This window comes from Erithacus rubecula (assembly GCF_903797595.1).
Source record: "Erithacus rubecula genome assembly, chromosome: 3".
Lineage (NCBI taxonomy): Eukaryota > Metazoa > Chordata > Aves > Passeriformes > Muscicapidae > Erithacus > Erithacus rubecula.
In genome coordinates, this window is record NC_136689.1 from 74,024,026 (window position 1) to 74,042,181 (window position 18,156).

An 18,156-nucleotide genomic window follows, 5' to 3' on the forward strand; every position below is an offset into this window, starting at 1 on the left:
ACGGTTCTGGCATATAGATACTACAAAATGCAAATAACATTTTGTAGATATATGACAAAAATGGAGATTTGTGGACGCATTATAAGGCAGATCTTCAGGTTTTTTATTTGTTCTGAAGCAGCAACGTGAATCTGAGGATAAAACAATTAAGTAAACTAGGAAGTCTGTAATAGAAAGAAGCCTAATGTCTTTTTTAAGATGAAAAATATCTTTTCTAGTTGTGTAATTCTCCAGGTATGACATTCCAGTCCTTTGACAGTAAATCCTAAATATATTGCTTGTTCTTCTCATTAAAAATGCATTTAATAAAAAAATCCTGATTTTTGAGACAAGGTTAATGAAAAATACAAGTCCCAGTAGAAATCCTTGAGATAGCATAGAAGGAATTTTTCTGTAACCTTAATTTTCACCCTAATCCAATATTCTCTATTTACCATCTTCTTAATAATTTTAAAATTCTTTCAGTGATACACATATTCTTCCATTTAAGTAGCAATTTCTAAAAACATTTAATCACATAAAATCTAGATAGGTGAGACAACTGTACTTCTTCCACTAAAAACATCAATTGTCTTATCAAAGGAAACTTGGGATAAAATAATACAGTCTATTTTAGGTTTATTAGTACAGTACTTTTTCAGAATTTTGGAATGAGAAAAGGAGAACTTTTTTAGGTAATTTTAGTACTCATTTCATCTTGCAAAGTTCCTGCTGGTTCCTGCTGCTTATAGTAGTCTGCATCATTAATTGTATTCAAACAGACCAGGTGCAATCTAGTTTTTGGAACACATAGACGTATTTTAATTGGTACTCTACTGTCATTATTGATGAGGCTCAAGTTTTTCCTCTGACTTTTTTTTTTTTGCTTTTATTTCAGCTGCAAAATTTATCACTGTTTTTTGAAAGTGCTTACATTAGACCTATAGTTTCTCATGCCAGGGATGATTTTTTTCAAATTTGATATGCAGTTAAGCTTTAGTTCATTTGGTGTCTCTCTCCGCAAGTACAAAATTGTTGTTGAGGTCACAAAATCACAGAATCATAAGTGTTGGAAGGCACTTCTGGAAGTCATCTAGGCCAAACCCTCTGCCAAGGCAGGGTCACTTTGAGCAGATGACACAGGTACATGTCCAGGTGGATTTGGAATATCTCAGGAGAGAGAGACTCCACAATCTCTCTGGGCAACCTGGTAGTACTTTGCCACCACCAATGTAAAGTTCCTTCTCATGTTTAAGAGGAACTTTTTGTATTTTAATTTATGGTCATTAGTCCTTATCCTGTTGCTGAGCACCACTGAAAAAGTCTGAAAACATCCTCTTGACACATATATTTGACATATTTTAATGTGTTGTTGATGAGATGCATGGGTATTTGACTTAGGCACTGAGACTATGTCCTCACAACGTCCCTCACAGTGTTAGTCCCTTCAAACTTTCAAGGCAGTTGTGGAAATATTTTCTATATTCAAGTATTTCTTAGTGTCCTCTTCAAAATCACTTATGAAAATATTTCCTATTGCTTTGGTGACTTACAGGTAAATAAAATGTTAGGTGTTTTCAGAGATGAAGGAACTTTGTGATGTATTTCAATAAATTCCATTTCCTGGGAAAGTTAGTGCTAACTCACTGGAAAAAAGTCAGGCAATTGTGTTGATTTTCAGTGTAACCATTAAAGCTGCAATCAAGTCTAAAGCCCTGCTTGCTTTAGCAAGATGACTGTGCAGTTGTTTCAGTCTCCAGAGTGCGTGGCTGCTTCTGTGTGGGGCTGCACAGCTTCCCACACAATGCAGGAGGAACAAGTGAGGGGAGCACTCAGTCAACCAAAGCAAAAATTGGACAGGGAGGGTTTCAACAATTCAGCTGCCAATAAATCCTCCTTTTTTCCTTCTGAAATTACTTCACTTAGCTTGATTTTTCTGTCCGTATGAACTGTTCTGAATTTCATAATCCGTATTTCCACATTATCTTTTCTTATTTTATAATAATTATTTATATTTGGTTTTCATTTTCTTAATGCATTTGTAATTGAATAACTATGCTGCAGTAACATTGCAATTGCACCATGTTTTTTAATTGATATTCTTCCTATTTTTTCTTCTTTCCTTTTCTTCTACCTCTGTGTGTTTTTGTCCTGCACTAATATTTAAAGTATTTATATTATATTGTCTAGGTTGCTGGTATAAACAACTCTTGAAATTATGGGTTATTTTTCTTGACAATCTATATTTTCTTAGAGAGATTCACTTTGATATTTACCCTAAGTTTACCAGTAGCCTAAATCCCTCTTTCTGCACTAGTAATGTTCTCTTCACTGCTGGCAGTGAATCTAGTTCTAGATCCACTTATTTTCCCATTAAGATTGTTAAATTCCCTTTTTTCTTCTAGTGATTAAAATTTATTATTCATATAATTTCAGATTCTGGTAAAATTTGTATCTCTATTTGTTGATTGAATGTTCTTACTACTCATACTTGTTTCAATCTTTGATAGAATCTGTGCCTGAAAAGTTCCCTTTTTGTGATTGCTTTCTGATTTTTTTGATGAATTTTACATATTCTCCTATAAATGTTATTTTGCTTCTTTATCATATAGTGTGCTTCATGTTTATAGGAATTACCAGGATGCCATCAAAGTTCACTTTTACTTCTTTAGCTCCTTATTTAGGTAAACATATTGATCTTTGATTTCAGTGTTGTACATAATCACAGAATCATTATGGCTGGGAAAGGCTGTAAAGATCATAAATTTCAACCTTTGACTGATCAGCACCTTGTCAAGCAGACCAAAGCACTACATGACATGTCCAATCATTTCTTTAACTCACCCAGGGTGGTGACTCCACCACCTCCCTGGACAGTCCTTTCCAGTGCTCAACAATCCTTTCCATGAAGAAATTCCTTCTGATTAATAAGCATACCTCCCCTCCCGGAGGTGAGTCTATGCCCTTTCATCCTGTCACTAGTTTTGTGGAAGAAGAAGCCAACCCTCATCTTGACAGACAAAATAAGGTCTCCCTGGGTCCCCTTTTATTCCAGGCTAAACACCCCCAGATCCCTCAGCCACTCCTCATATGATTTACTCTCTAGACATATTAGTTGCTTGGGCAAAATGCTTGCCTGTTTTGTGGTTATGTTCTCACAGGGTCACAAAATATAAATACACTGTTGTTGTTTGTATTGTTCAGCTATGTTCATCTTCCAGTTTACTGCACATTCTTTTTTTGCCTGCTTAATGAACTTAGAATTTATAGGATAATTTAAAGCCGCTAGACTTTTTTCTTTTTTTTTAATCTTTACACATTCCTAGTATATCAGGTGCCCTTCTGCTCTCTGGATTTACTCTGCATATTGTCCAATTGCTACCTTTTAAACAGGACTTAGTTTTTGGGGAAATGCTGTGAATCTGCCAACATCTCCTTTCTGAGTCTGTCAGATAGATGATTGTAAATAACATTCATCAGGTTTCCATTGAATGAGAATGTGTGTATTATAGACATATACAAAGCCTGTTCTATCTTTTTCTATTTCCTCCATTTTTAGGGCCATTTTTTCTGTCACTCAGTCTTCTTTCTCTGTTCTGATAAGACTTCTGAAACAACAATAAAAACATACAAAACAACAACACATTCAGCTATTTCAGCAAGCTTTCTGAGTATTACTGTTTTGACCTGTTCTGATTGTTGAGTTGTCAAATGCCCTCCACTGCACCATTTCTTCAGTATTTAAGATGTCAAGCACAGAGTATTGCCCACATAATGGAATTATCTTGAAGAAGAGTTAAAAGGTAATGCATGTAGAAATCCATTATGGTTTTTGCTTTAGTAAACCTTTAGCACTGAAGATTTGTAAGATGTCAGCACATGCTTTGTGAGAAATGTTAATGCTAGAGACGTACTGAGAACTCCTTATATCTTGTGGATAGAGCAGCTTATACTGGCCTGTTTTGATTTCAAGTCTTAAAGAAAGACATATACAAATGAGATCTGAGTTTTAATGTTGACCTAATAGATGACTCCCTTTTGAGACAGTAGAAACAAAAGCCTTAGCAAAGAATTAGATATGGGTGCCAATAACTTCTCCTTTTTTTGTCTGTACTGTCTTTTTTATTGTTTCACATGATACAGAATTGAAACCAGAAGCATTTGAAATGTTTTGTGATATTAGTCAGAAGGTGACACCTCTGCTTTCTATCCAATCTATTAATATGAACTTTATTTAAACATAAAACTTCTGAATCATCTGCTGTTGAATTCAAGTTCATCCCAAAGCTAATGCTGAGTGTGTTTACATCTTCCCTTTTGTTAGGCATCTACATAGAATCATAGTTATTAAGGTAGAAAAGACCCCTAGGATCTGGCATTACTTTGTTCACCATTAAACCATCTCCCCAAATGCCACATCCACACATCTTTTGAATACTTCCTGGAATAGGTATTCCACTTTCCTGGGCAGCCTATTCCTGCCAGGGCTTGTCCTGACCAATCTTTGAGTGAATATATTTTTCCTAATATCTAATCTAAAATTTCCCCGGTGCAGCTTGAGGCCGTTTTCTTCAGATCCACCTGCAAAACCTTCCCACCCTCACACAGGTCAACACTCCTGTGCAACTTGGTGTCATCTGCAAAGTGAGAATGCACTCAATCTCCTTGTTCAGATCATAAATAAAGATATTAAACAGAGCTGGTCCTTGTTCAGAGCTCTTGTGATCAACCACAGCTGGATGCAGCTCCACTCACCACCTCTCTCTGTTCCCAGACAATTCAGCCACTTACCTAGGGATGAGTGGCCCCAGTTGAGAAACTAGTATCCAGTTTTACAGATCCACAGAATGAGACAGGTTAGAAAAGACCACAGGTCATGGCATACAACCTCCCTGCTCAAGCAGTGTGATCCCAGAGCACATTGCACAAGGTTGCATCCAAACTGTTCTTGAGGATCTCCAGTAAGGGAGATTTCACCACTTCTCTTGGCAATCTGCTCCTGTCATTTTCACAATAAAGAGGTTTTCCCTCCTATTCTGGTGGAACTTCCTGTGCATCCATTTCTGCCTCTTGCCTTTTTGCCTGGCCCCACCAAGCAGAGCTGGCTCCATCATCTTGGCGCCCTCCCTTCAGATACTTACAGACATGCATGTTGCCCCCTCTGTTATTTCCTCTTGGGGCTGTACAGGGCCAGTTCCCTCAGCCTTTCCTCATAACAGAGATGCTCCAATCCTGTATTTCGCTTCATAGCCCTCTGCTGGACCTGCTCCAGGAGCCCCATGTCTCTGGTATGCAGGAGCCCAGAACAGGGCACAGAACTCCAGAAGTGGCTTCACCAGGGCTGAGTAGAAAATCAGATCATCTTCCTTGATCTGCATTGCTATTCCTAACGCACACCAGGATACCATTGGCCTTCTTGGCCATAAAGACACACTGCTGGTCCATGGACAGTTTGTGTTCATCAGGACTCTCAGGTCCTTCTCCACAGAGCTGCCTTCCAGCAGATCAGGCCCCAGCCTGTCCTGGTCCATGGCATTATTCTCCCTGCCACGTGCAGGACCCTGCAATTGCTTTTGTTGAACTTCAGAGAGCTCTTCTCTGCCCATCTCTACAACTTTTCAAGGTCCTTCTGAAAGGCTCCAAAGGACTCTACGGTATTGGCCATTCGTCTCAGATTTGTTTTGAAGGAGAATGCTGTGGGAGATAGCTTCAAAGGCTTTACTGACGTTCAAATACACAACATACTTCAATTTAGGCATGCCTGTACATGCTTTAGTGCTTATGGAAACATTTTCTTAAAATCACAGCAGCAATCACATGAACTTATGTTATCAAACCCTAAGAATCCTGATTTCCACTTGTGTTTTGTCTAATGCAAACAGGATACAAATTCTTCATGTGAAATTAACTGGGAATTTGTTCATCCAGTTTCATGGAATTCATAATTCAGTCATAAAACTCATAAAACAAGGAAAAGTAATATATTTGCAGGTTTGTTATTATCATCCCTAATAAGTAAATACAGAAAGATAAATATTATGTGGCCTGGCATATGTGTGCATTTTTTTGTATTACTGTCAATGAAATGTGGAGTTCATGTAGGCCAGCAGGATTCTCAGATCACTTGGTTGACAGCAGATGGTGAGCCTGTCAAAAAAATGGGGTCTTGAAAAACATTAGAGATGGAGACTGCACAGGTTGTGTGGAGAGGTAATGGCTTGTTATTTACCTAATGGCAATGACAACACTGCATTACAGGGCCATGTGGTTAGAGGTAATACTTAGCAAGTAAGTTAGAGGTAATATTTACCAAGGGTAAATAAACTTTACAGACTGAAGTGTGCAACCAGGAATTTGCTTGGTTTATTAACAACTTTTGAACATATATGGTGTTTCTTGAGGAATTTTACAAAACAGTGAGAATTGCTTTGCTTGTGAGTGGTAAGAGTTGAGGTAATTTTCCTTTAAAAGTCTGGTGGGTGTTTTGCAGAACTAAAAAAAAAAATCTATTGTGTGTTCTTAGTATTAATCTCACTTACTTTTAGAATAATGTTAAATAACCCTGAAATATGAGTTCTCTGTAATTAAGCTGTCTTCTCTAGATAAGCACCACCTTTAATATTAAGAACTCTAGAAGAAAAAATATCTTCAAATATATAGTACTTCAAAGAGAATGAGGAGGGAGAATTTACAAAGTCTATGGTTGTATGTGTCCTCTCAGGTCACTGGTTGTTTTGTGTATGTTACTGCACTATGACATATCTTAGATAGTCTTTTTGTATCCCATACTCTAAAGGGCAAGCACAGCTCACCCTAAAGCTGGAGATTTGCATTCTTCACCGGGTTTAGGCAGGCAGAGTGCAGAGCTAGCAGTAGGGCTCAGCATATTACTCGGTTGAGTAATCAAGGGGAAATTATTCTGGGAAAGTATGCTTGCTGTGCTAACATTCCTTGGGTTTTGGTTTTTTTTTTTTTTTTGGTGGTTTTGTTTTGGGTTTTCTGGGGTTTTTCTTTGGTGGTTTTTTTGGGGGTTTTTTTTGTTTTGTCTTGTTTTGTTTTGTTTTTTGTTTTAAGGTTGTTTCTTTCAGGTTTCTTGTTTTTTTCCGTTGTCTCAGAATGTTTTTGTATTCAAGCATTTCACCATCATGTTTTTAATCTCCTCTGGAGAGTCTGTGACACTCCAACTCCTGGAGTGAACCTCTAAAAGGGACAGATATTTCTCCAGTGATTTCATTTCACTGCTCTTGGCATACTCAGGACTCATCTCAAATCTGGTCTGAAAACATCATCACATAGCTGAGTGGGATTTAGCTGTCTTAATGTCATGTTGGGTGTCTTGTGATATTTACTCATGGCCAGAAGACTGTTTCAAAAGGTCAACTGTAGAATCCAGTTTTATATCTGACTGTTCCATTAGCTTGTCATTAGGCATCTATATTTAGCCAGTCTCACCTGGCTAAATGTTCTCACTCTGAATGTCTGTCTAAAAGAAGTTGGTGGCTGACCACTAATGTCTATTTGCCCTTTGAACCAAAATTTTGTAATTTCCAATGTATCAAGAGCTTTTTTTTCCCCTATTATGATACTTTTCAGTATTTATAGTGCATATTAAGCTTATTTATTATGCCATTGAGCAGGACATTTATGAATACAGGAAAAAAAAAAAGGGCTCATGCAGGTCACTACCAGTCTAATTAACTACCAGGTAGTTAATTACACATCACATCAAGAAGAAAAACTTGGTCATGAATTCACAGAAATAGTCTAGAGGAGTAAGAAAAATTCTTGGGCAAATTTGGTATACCAGAAAACACACTAATAAAAGTAAAAAAAGTAAAGACATCACAATGGCTCAATGTATTGTGTTCCACTCACTATGAATACTGTAGCTTAGAGGAAACAAGCTCTAAAACCAATTCATAATGACAACAACAAATGATGATTAGTATGGAAAATAACAGTAATGTTATTAATATTAATATTAACAATAAAATAATATTATTATTTACTTAAAATCACAGTGGCAATTTCATGAACTTAATATATTATTGATAATGATATGAGGACTTCTACATATCTCAGTGTTTCATCAAAACCTCTATACTCATAGGAAACACATCAAAATCAAAGAACAACTCAGCTGTCATTCATAATAGGATTATAATTCATAAAGATATCAAAAAATAGTTATTGTAATTTTAACCCTAGCTAGAGATCAATTCGCCTGGTGAAAAAATTTAAGGGGAAGATCAGTGGAAGTAAGGCAGAAAAAGATAGCAAATCTTAAAACAGAGAATTTAGCAATGAAGAAATTTACAAATTCTGAATAAGAGAATGTGGAAAAAACCAATATATAACTGTGAGTCTTACAATACTTTAAAAGGAAAATCTCATCCAAACTGATACTTTTGCTGTTGAATGGAAGAATTACAGGCCCACATGCAATTAAGCCATGTCACTGATAACAGATTTCAGTTGTAACCAAGAATCAGCAGCCTTGTTCTGGAGCACTTTATTTATAAATGGGTTACACTGTGCAATGCAGGTACTGTTGGTTTTCTGGCTGTTACTATTTGTAGTTTCTCTGGGTTTACTAGAGATTTCTGATACTTAGCAGTTATATTACAAGGAGGCAAATGAGAGGCAATAAAAGTGATTTATTGTGGAACCATTTCTGCAATTTCTGATAATACCTTGACCCAAACATTTATTCATGGACTTCAGGGTATACGTGAGAACTTTCTTGTCAGTAGCAAGGTTTCTTGACTTGAAAAATGATACCTTGTTGTGGGGCAAAACAAAACACCTGAGTGTGAAACCAAGGGTTAGGCTTGCCTGTAGTTTTCCTGTCTTATGCATGATTCATGAGTATTTTCAAACAAGCAGTGCATTTCAATAAAGCTAAGAAATCTTCCTGGTAAAGGAAGTTCGCATATTTTACTGGTAGAATTACAAGTACGGTGAGTAATTCTTTATCTCACATGCTTTTTTAAAACTAACCCGTCTTATAAAGCAGACTGTTTCAGTGTCATAGATTCATAGACACTAAAGCTTACCAATTAAAAAAAAAGCTAAATTAATAAGTTTATAGTTTTTATATTGTATACCTAGATTTAGTTTATGGATTCACATTAACTAGGAGTTTACATGCATATCATTGGATATTCTGATAGGGTCCTTACAGAAGTAATGCAAAAAAAATTTTGGTGATTCAATATACCTTTATTTAACTTTTTATTGAATGATGTGTTCCTTTTTATTAGTATCATATACTGTGAGATTAGTTAGGTGACAATAACTAAGAAAAGTGTTTAATGAGATTTTGAAGAGAATATTTGAGAAGGGCTGGTAAGTAAAGTATATAAATAAAGAAAAATATTTTCTACAACAAATTAAGCTCTAAATTTGTCCAAAACCAGGACTAAATTATTTTTGTTGTTTGAGTATTTTTAATGATTTCTGAAGTTTCAGAGTCATTGCCTCTCTATTTGTCTAAGACAGTAATTAATTTGATTGTACTCAAAAGGTTTTCAAATTAGTTCATTTTCCTGTATTTGGCATGAGATATGAACTTATGCATTGCTCCCAAGTTACTTACAAACCTTGAAAATGCCATTGCTTTACATCCAATTATTTAAATTAGAGTTCCAGTTTTGAACACCTGCTTAAAAATAAAAATCTGTGCATTACTGTACTACAGACTCTATAGATTTACCAGTATGACCATCTTAACATCTACATGTTCTGCAAAGGACAGTCCAATGCCTGTGCTGTTTTCTGTTTGCTTAGGTATCCTGCAAAGAAAAACAGTATTCTCTGACTATTCTCTGTTCAAAAACTTTGCTGTTCTGTTTCAGTGAAAGCTACTGAATTAACAGGTTTTTGGTATCTTCAGTAGAGGCTTGCAAGACTGTTTGGTGGAAAATATATTTCTAAGGTCTTGGTTAGTCATCAAGTAAGTATCTTCTTGTGTTTTTGTATAGTTTTCATTCAGGTCCAATGAAGTGTTTGTATTGTCTTAGGTAAAAAACAAAAAATACTTCACCATTATTTTGACTTTATTTCTATGAAAACACTTTTCTCTAATGTTAGAGGTCCTTTTCAGTCTATAACCATTTAAGTCAGTATTTTAGGAAAAAAAACACAAAAAAACAAACAAAAAAAAAAAAACCCCAAAAAAACAAAGGGAAGTTTTCTGTTTTCTCTGTTTTTGTTTTCAACATCTGTTAGAATGTTGTTCAGTGACCTGTATTACTCCCAAACTATGAAACATAAGGAGGCCTCAGAATCTATGGGATCATCTAAATATGTTGTGCTATTAGCCTGGTAGAAGTGGTCAAGAATGATGTCTGGAAATCAATTACTAAAATAGATAAATCCAATAAAAGGTACCCAAATAATCAGGTTCTGTTATTATCATCTACCTGACTGATATTCTGATTGTCTCGTTTTTCTTGCTATATCACATACTTTGTTCTTTATACCAATATAGTCTTAAATATTCTTAATTCCATTAGATGAAGAGTGACTCAGTTAAAGCAGAACCCCTTGTCATCTTCTTATACCTGATGTCTGGCATATCGATTTTTCATACCTATTCTTTCACTTGTTTCTAAACTCAAAGAAGAAAATTAAGTTGATGGGAAATAATTTGTAATAGGAAAATTATAATAAAAAACACAAACTCTAAAACATCAAAACAGGGGGAAGCTAGCTGTAACATTTAAATAATACTTACATATTCTACTGAGATTACAAATTTAACCTTTTAGAAATTATACTGATGGAGATTAGAGAATTGATTCAGTCTTTATGTCGCTTCTCATCAAAATGTGATGTTATTGATTTTTATTTTTTTCACAGAATGAAAAAAATTTTATTTTACTTTTCAGTTAAAAGAATGCTTCAGTCTGAATGGCAATACTTGAACTGGTCTCAAAAATTTGAATCTATTTACAAAACATTCTGTGCTTTAAAAAATCATAGTCCATGAAAAATAAGAATGATTATTTATTTATTTGCTTTTTGATGAAATAGAAAATTCAATTTTTGTGATGGAAATAATTTCCAATTTGCCACTCCAATAGCACAGTCTTAATTCACCACTTGGCTGTATCAAAAAATAAAGATATATTTCTATGTGAGGAACAAATACTAAGGTTATTTATTTTAGAATTTAGTAGCTCTGACTGACAGTGTCATTCAATATTGTTTAACTTATAAAATAAGAGAATGAGAATTATGTCCTCATTTTAATGCTTTTTTATGAATTTAGCCTAACAAAAATAGATGTTGATTGAACTGATTGAATTGTCAGGAAGGATGGTGAAACTGAAATATTTAATTCAGTTAGCAGTCACAGAAGAAGGCAATATTTAACCTAAAGCTGGGAAGAAAAATTAGACTTAAACTCGGTGAAAAATGAAACAGGATTTAACATAGAAATAAAATTTAAGTTTTTAACCAGCTGACATGTCTATAAAATTTTGCACAGCTAGTCTTGCTCTAGATTAATTTTGGATGCTTGGGTTTTTATATGCCATTGAGGTTCTAAATGAAGTAGAAACATATAGATTTATAAGTTAAATTTTTTTTCTTGTTTCATAAAAAGCTAATTCAATTTACAAATGCAGAATTATTCTATTAGAGTGCACCCCTGTGTCATTCAAAAGGTTTCACAAAATGCTGACATGTTCCCCATTTTTAAATGTTCAAAAAAGGAAACATATTCTGTCACTCCTGCTCATAGATGAAGAAAAATAATATGGATCATATTAAATTTTTCATCCTGTATCCCATTATTTTGTTCATACTGTGTCTTAGTAACTGCAGTATTCATTGTGTCAGTTATGTATGGCCAAGTTAGAGAAGAATACTTTAAAAATGTGAATTCTACAGGTGTTTTTTTAATGTCATTGAATGTCATGATTTTTTTTACACTCTTTTAAATGTTGAATAATTTTGGTTTGCTTTTGTATTTTCTTTTATCACATTAACATAAAAGTAAAAAATCTCTTATAGGGAACAAAGCCAGTTTGGTTTTCTTTTCTGGTGTGCTAAAAAAGCAAGAGTGATTGATGTCAGTGACTCATAGTTGGAGATGTTGCTGCTTGAGTGGTGTGACACTGGCATGATGTCTTTGAGTAGGTTAAAGAGTAATACAGAGAGGTGGAATAAAGGCATTCAGTTATAAGGGACCCATCAGATGACACTCCCAAATTCACAATCTCTTTGACTACTCTTACAATGCTGCACATCTTCAAAGACTTTGAACAGCTTTAGCTGTGCAGTTCCCTTTCATGTCAGGCAGGAGACAAGCTTTTGTGTGATAAGATTTAGCTGGCTTCCTTTCACATACTTTTTTACTGAGGAAAACAGACCATGACCACCTTCATTATGACATGCTATGTATTCTGAAAATATTTATAGGCAAGTAGTGGATTAATTAATTAATGAAGCATGTAATAAGTAATCAGTTTAAGCTTTCATATTGTCCTAGCAGTTTCATTTTCATCTATAAATTTCTTTATTTGAGTCCCTGAACACTTAACATAAGTTTTCAGTATCTCCTTGATACTATTTTGTCCTTGGTCCATATCTTCTTTTCCTTTTACTTAGATGAAAATAAGAAAATTTGGATTTGTGACTTTGAATTACTAGTTGCAAAAGCAACAAAACAACTTCCATCTGAGTTGGTGCAAAAATTTATATTAATGTTATTAATTTTAGTGCAGAATTTTACAGATATGATACTTAGTGAGCTGGAAATAAGTTGTACATGCTCAGTAAATACCTGCCATAGTGTTTTTAGGAAAGAAAGAAAAAGAAAGAAAGAAAGAAAGAAAGAAAGAAAGAAAGAAAGAAAGAAAGAAAGAAAGAAAGAAAGAAAGAAAGAAAGAAAGAAAGAAAGAAAGAAAGAAAGAAAGAAAGAAAGAAAGAAAGAAAGAAAGAAAGAAAGAAAGAAAGAAAAAAAGAAAGAAAGAAAAAAAAAAAGAAAGAAAGAAAGAAAGAAAGAAAGAAAGAAAGAAAGAAAGAAAGAAAGAAAGAAAGAAAGAAAGAAAGAAAGAAAGAAAGAAAGAAAGAAAGAAAGAAAGAAAGAAAGAAAGAAAGAAAAAGAAAAAGAAAAAGAAATTTTGTATCATCTTTGCTTGAAGGACCTCAACTGGCCAGGAAGGATGAGTTGGTCTAGAGACAGCTTGGCTTTTTGGTATTGATTCAGATAGTTTGAGATTCTTTAAGACATCTTGCCATGAACTGGTGCGCAGCTCAGCTTCTCTGTTCCTAAAGAAATGTAAGAGGTTCAAAAGCAAGATGCATAAATAAATAAATAAATAAATAAATAAATAAATGCAAGGGGTGAATTGTAAATACATGGAAGCACTTGTTATATGTGTTTTCAACTTTCAACTCGTCACAGGAGTGTCATAGGATGCTCCATTAGGGACTGGTACCTTGTTGTATATTAAAACAAATGAGATGAAGAATCTTATGTCTAGAAATAAATATGTGTCTTTTAAAATATAGTAGTTCCACAGAAACATAGTGAAGATTTAACTGAGTGATACTTGTAACAGAGATAAAAGACAATTAGCTCCTACCCAGATGCACAACCAGTGCATTAAAGGAATGCAAGCAGAGATTTTCTAATTTGCTGCTTTCTGATGATGAACTGCAAGACCCAGGCACATACCAAAACTCATCAGTTGATTTTACAAAGTATATTCAGCAAATGAAGTCATGAAGAAAAATGGTTAGTAAAAGTGTACTTTAGCTTTGAATAATACACCCACTAACCTTTTCCAGTTGGCTAAAAAATAAGAAGCCTTAATATAGTTTCTGATCAACATTTGGACCCTATGCTCTACTTTTAGGATATTATCTCTTCCACAGAAGTAATGGATAGCAGCAACTCTCATGCTTGGCATCCATTAAACTTTACCACATTCTCAAGAATCATAATAACAAATGAGTACAATTTTGGATTTTAGCCCATAAGCATTTATAAAGGAATTGACTGAGGTGCCAAATATTATAATTTACAAACCTATAGGTATACAAAATGACAGAGTGAATTTTTCTTTTCTCTAATCTTAAGAGGCAGCAAGCAGGAGATGCCTCTGGTCAAATTAAGGTGCAAAAGAGACCATATGCCAAAGTCAACTATATGGAGTTTTTTTTTTAACATACATGTGTGTAATAGACAGACAGAAAAATAGGAAAGGGAGAGGAAGAAGCAGAAGAGCTGGAAGGGTGAAGGGGGAGAGCAAAAGAGGGCAGAGGGAGACCTGGACTTGAGGCACAAAAGTGTGGAAAAGAGAGGTGGGGAGGGAGAGTTGAGAGGTGTTCTCCATCACTTTGAGATTCTTGGTGGTGAGGCAGGGGACTCAATTCAGTCTTCTTCCAGAAGGTTCTAAGCAGAAAGAGGTACTGGGTTCACAGGGTTCATCACTATAAAATCTTTCCACTATTTATAAATTTTAGCAAACAAAAAAAAAAAAAAAGAAATTCTTGTTGGCTACAAATTACATAGTTTTTTCTTGTTGACTAGTATTTTATCTTCTATTGGCTAAATGATTCCCTCATTTCTTATGATAATTAATTTGCATGCTCAGTCTTTCTCTTGAGTCAGTGGGTTTCTTAGGTCAATGTTCCCTTTTTCAGTGGTTGCAGTATCCCTCTGCTATTACCTTTTACCCAGCTAGAGCTGTTGCTGAGTTGGTTTTATTAGTTTCTTTTTTATCTTGGGAGTTAAGCCACATGTCCTCATAGCCCCTAAATTTTGCATTCTCTGTACCCATTATCAGTCACATGCCCCACTTTCCAGCCTTTATTAACCTCCCCTTAGGTCTCAGATCATTGAATCTCTCTTCCCTGCACCTGGACAACAGTACCACCTTTATATAGAGTTCCATGTATCCACAGGGGCATGTCTGGGGACTGTTGTGGTCATTGATGGTCACAGATGCCATCTCTCCCATAACTCGTAGGATCTTTGTTTGACCAGTGACATCCATGTGAGGAGTTGCTTCTTTTCACCGTCTATTAGTGGACAAATTTTTTTTCCGAACGCCTTGAACAGGATGAGCCTACCTCTGCCAGGCCTGGAATTAGCACTTTCCTATCAAAAATTCCTCCCTTCTGTGGTGTTATCTGTGTTTGAGACAGGCAACTCTACCTCTTAGCTCCTAAGAACTATCAGTTAATAATTTTTAAAAAGTAAATATCATTTAATTTCTCCATCATAAGGTACACTCTTCAGATATTGGAACCTTTTTGCACGAAGGAAGTGCTGTTTAGATTTGAGATTGGCTTGTTGAGTGTTGGATTTTTGACTTAAACAGAAGAAAAAAAAGTTTGTATTTAGGAAAACACTTTCATGCTTAGAGTTTAATATTTTCTGTAAAACTCCAATGTGCAAGGACTGTTGGAATTGTAAATTGCTATGATATATAATATAGTATTCTCTAACCTTTGGTAATATCATTCTTTCTTCCTGTAGAATGTATCATGTTTAAGCTTAAACCCTACTCTGCACAGGGCAGCCTCACCTTGAATAATATATGCAGTTTGTATTGAACTATTAGAGAGCATCCAATGGAGGGCAATGAGGATGCTGAAAGGCCTTGAGGGGAAGCCTGGTGAGGGGTGGCTGAGGTTACTCAGTCTGTTCAGACTGGAGACTGAGCAGAGACCTCACTGCAGTCTGCAATTTCCTTTGGAGGGGAAGATGGAGAGAGGTCTGAGGGCATGGCCCAAAGTTATGTCAGGGGAAGTTTAGGATGTATATTAGAAAGTGCTTTTCACCCAGAGGGTGTTTGGGCACTGGAACAGGCTCCCCAGGGAAGGGGTCACAGCACCAAGCCTGACAGAACTCAAGAAGCATTTGGACAACGCTCTCAGGCACATGGTGTGACTCTTGGGGCTCGTGCTGGGCAGGGCCAGGAGTTAATTTAATGATTCTTTGGGGTTTCTTCCAATACAGCTTACTCTGCCATTCTGTGATATATGATTCTAAATATATGTAAAAGAACAACAGAAGATTTTGCGAGCAATAAGAAGACTAACTGTGTGGGTGATTAATATTCAGCGAGGCCAATGAAAATTTAATTCAACTAATTTAGGTAACAGAGCATCTCATTTTCTTTTGCACTCCCTATAAATGCTATTTTCATCTCTGTGATGGTTCATATCAGCTAATTCCTGCATAGCTACAGTTGCTGACAGTGTGTAAAACATTGTCTTTGCTCTTACAAGTACTCTTTGAAGCCTACAGAGTGACACCAGTACAGATTGTTAGTAATAATTGAAATTACTTTTCTGAAAGTAACTTATCTCATCCTAACACACCTTATATTTCTGTCTGCTGCAATTTTCAGTCTCATGTCCCTTTCTGGATATACAAAGAAAGCCATAGTGAATAAGTATAGAGTGCAGGATTCATTAAAAATTGTTTGAACACTGTTCAGAGGATATGGTGGGAAAAACATGGAATGAATATAGATTCATAATGTGCATTGGGGTGGGGAAATGATGTATTTCAAAAGCTTGCTTGCTTATTTAAAACATTCTCTCTGTTTTTACTGACAAAACAATACTGTCTGAGCTATGCATTCCTACAGGAATGTGAAGAATTTTTAAACAATTGTTAGAAATGGATTAGCAGAAATCTGTATACTTATTAAAGCATGACAAATCTATTGCTTTTTCTGCAGAAAGCAGATTTTTAGGGGTTTTTGAAGGGGTTGCTTTGTTTAGTTTTTTTGTGAAGTTAAAAATAGAATGCTCCTTCTAGAATGTATAATCAAGAGAAGAGGAATTACAGGAGTTTGAAAAAATAGAGGAGAAAAGCAGGTGAATAAGTGCAAAATCTGCTCCTGTAGTTTTTTGCATATCTAAGGAATATCTGCCTCTTTTGATCTCATTTTCTCTAATTCCACGAGAAACATTAAAAAACACACAAAAACCCCCACAACCCACAGAAGATGAAATTCAATTTATCACTCCAGATATAAGTAAGCATATTTTTCATTACATCTTTGCTTTTTCATTCTTTCTCTGGTCCTGTGAGTCTCTTTGCTCCAGGCAGAGTTTTACAGAATTGCAAGCAAAGAAGGGCCACTGTTTTCCCTCCTGGCACTCATTCTGGCTGGATCTTTTGGACAATCAGGAAGAGTGCAACAAGAAGTATGGAAGTGAGCTAAGTTGCTCTACCTGACTACTACTGAATGGGGACTATCCCTAACCACAATTATATCATCATGGATTTTTTTACAATGTTTATTGCTTCTGAAGGAGTACTTAGCACAAGAAGTCACTGTAAAATTTTGTTATTTCCTCAGGCTCTTCACACAATTTTTTGCATAACTAGATGATACATATTATTTGCACAGTACTGATTAATGGGATACAGCTGACTATTTGCAGATTCTGTTTGTTATTAATTATGTGCAGTCTTTATGATTAGATCATTATTTTAGACCAATTAAATATCCCTTGATGTACTCCTGAGCTGTATCTAGTTATAATAATTGCTCAAAATATTCTTGTGAGATTGTTACAGCTCACTGTAATATGTGCTTAGCTTTGTCTAAACATTTGAAAAGAAAATAATTAGTCCTTAGTCATATAAATATACATATGTCCTGGTTTAAGGCAAATTTGGGAGGAGACTTCCAAAAGGATCCCTCTAGAAAGCAAATTCTAGTGGCCCCTCCCCCAAGTGGTTTGGGAAAAGATTATTTTGGAGAAAAAGTGGAAAACTGTTTATTTAACAAGCAAAGTATTCACAAGCATAAAAAATAACTAATATTAAACAATAAAACTTCTCTCTGTCCTGAAGAGGTGGCAAATTCAGAAAGTCCCTTTCGTGGGTGTAGCTCAGATGGCTCAGTCTCACTCAGTCCCTCCTGTGCTGGACAATGCCATGTTCCGGCCCCGGTGGGACACAGGAGTGAGCTCCAGTGCTCCAGGTTTTCAGTCCAGAACAGGGCTGATCAGCTCCAAGAAAAAGAAAAACCACAGTACAGGAAATTTCTGTGCCTCAGCTATATAAAAAAAGCCTAACTAAAAGCAAAGGAGAGCTCTCTCCTGCTGTCTGTGCTACAGACAGCACAGTCCAGGAGAAGGAAAGCTGAAGCTCTTATCACTACCTGTTTGAAAACAACTGCCTCACACATT

At 35.5% G+C, this 18,156-nt stretch overlaps 1 protein-coding gene across 1 annotated transcript in view; it reads left to right on the top strand.

Annotated features, from left to right (window-relative positions):
* Nucleotides 1–18,156, top strand: part of CDH18 (cadherin 18) — a 478,444-nt gene that overhangs the window by 97,357 nt on the left and 362,931 nt on the right. Inside the window, exon 2 of the mRNA XM_079299710.1 lies at nt 9,837–9,934. The gene's annotated coding sequence lies outside the window, so the exon portion shown is untranslated. The remainder of the gene's footprint in view (nt 1–9,836; nt 9,935–18,156) is intronic.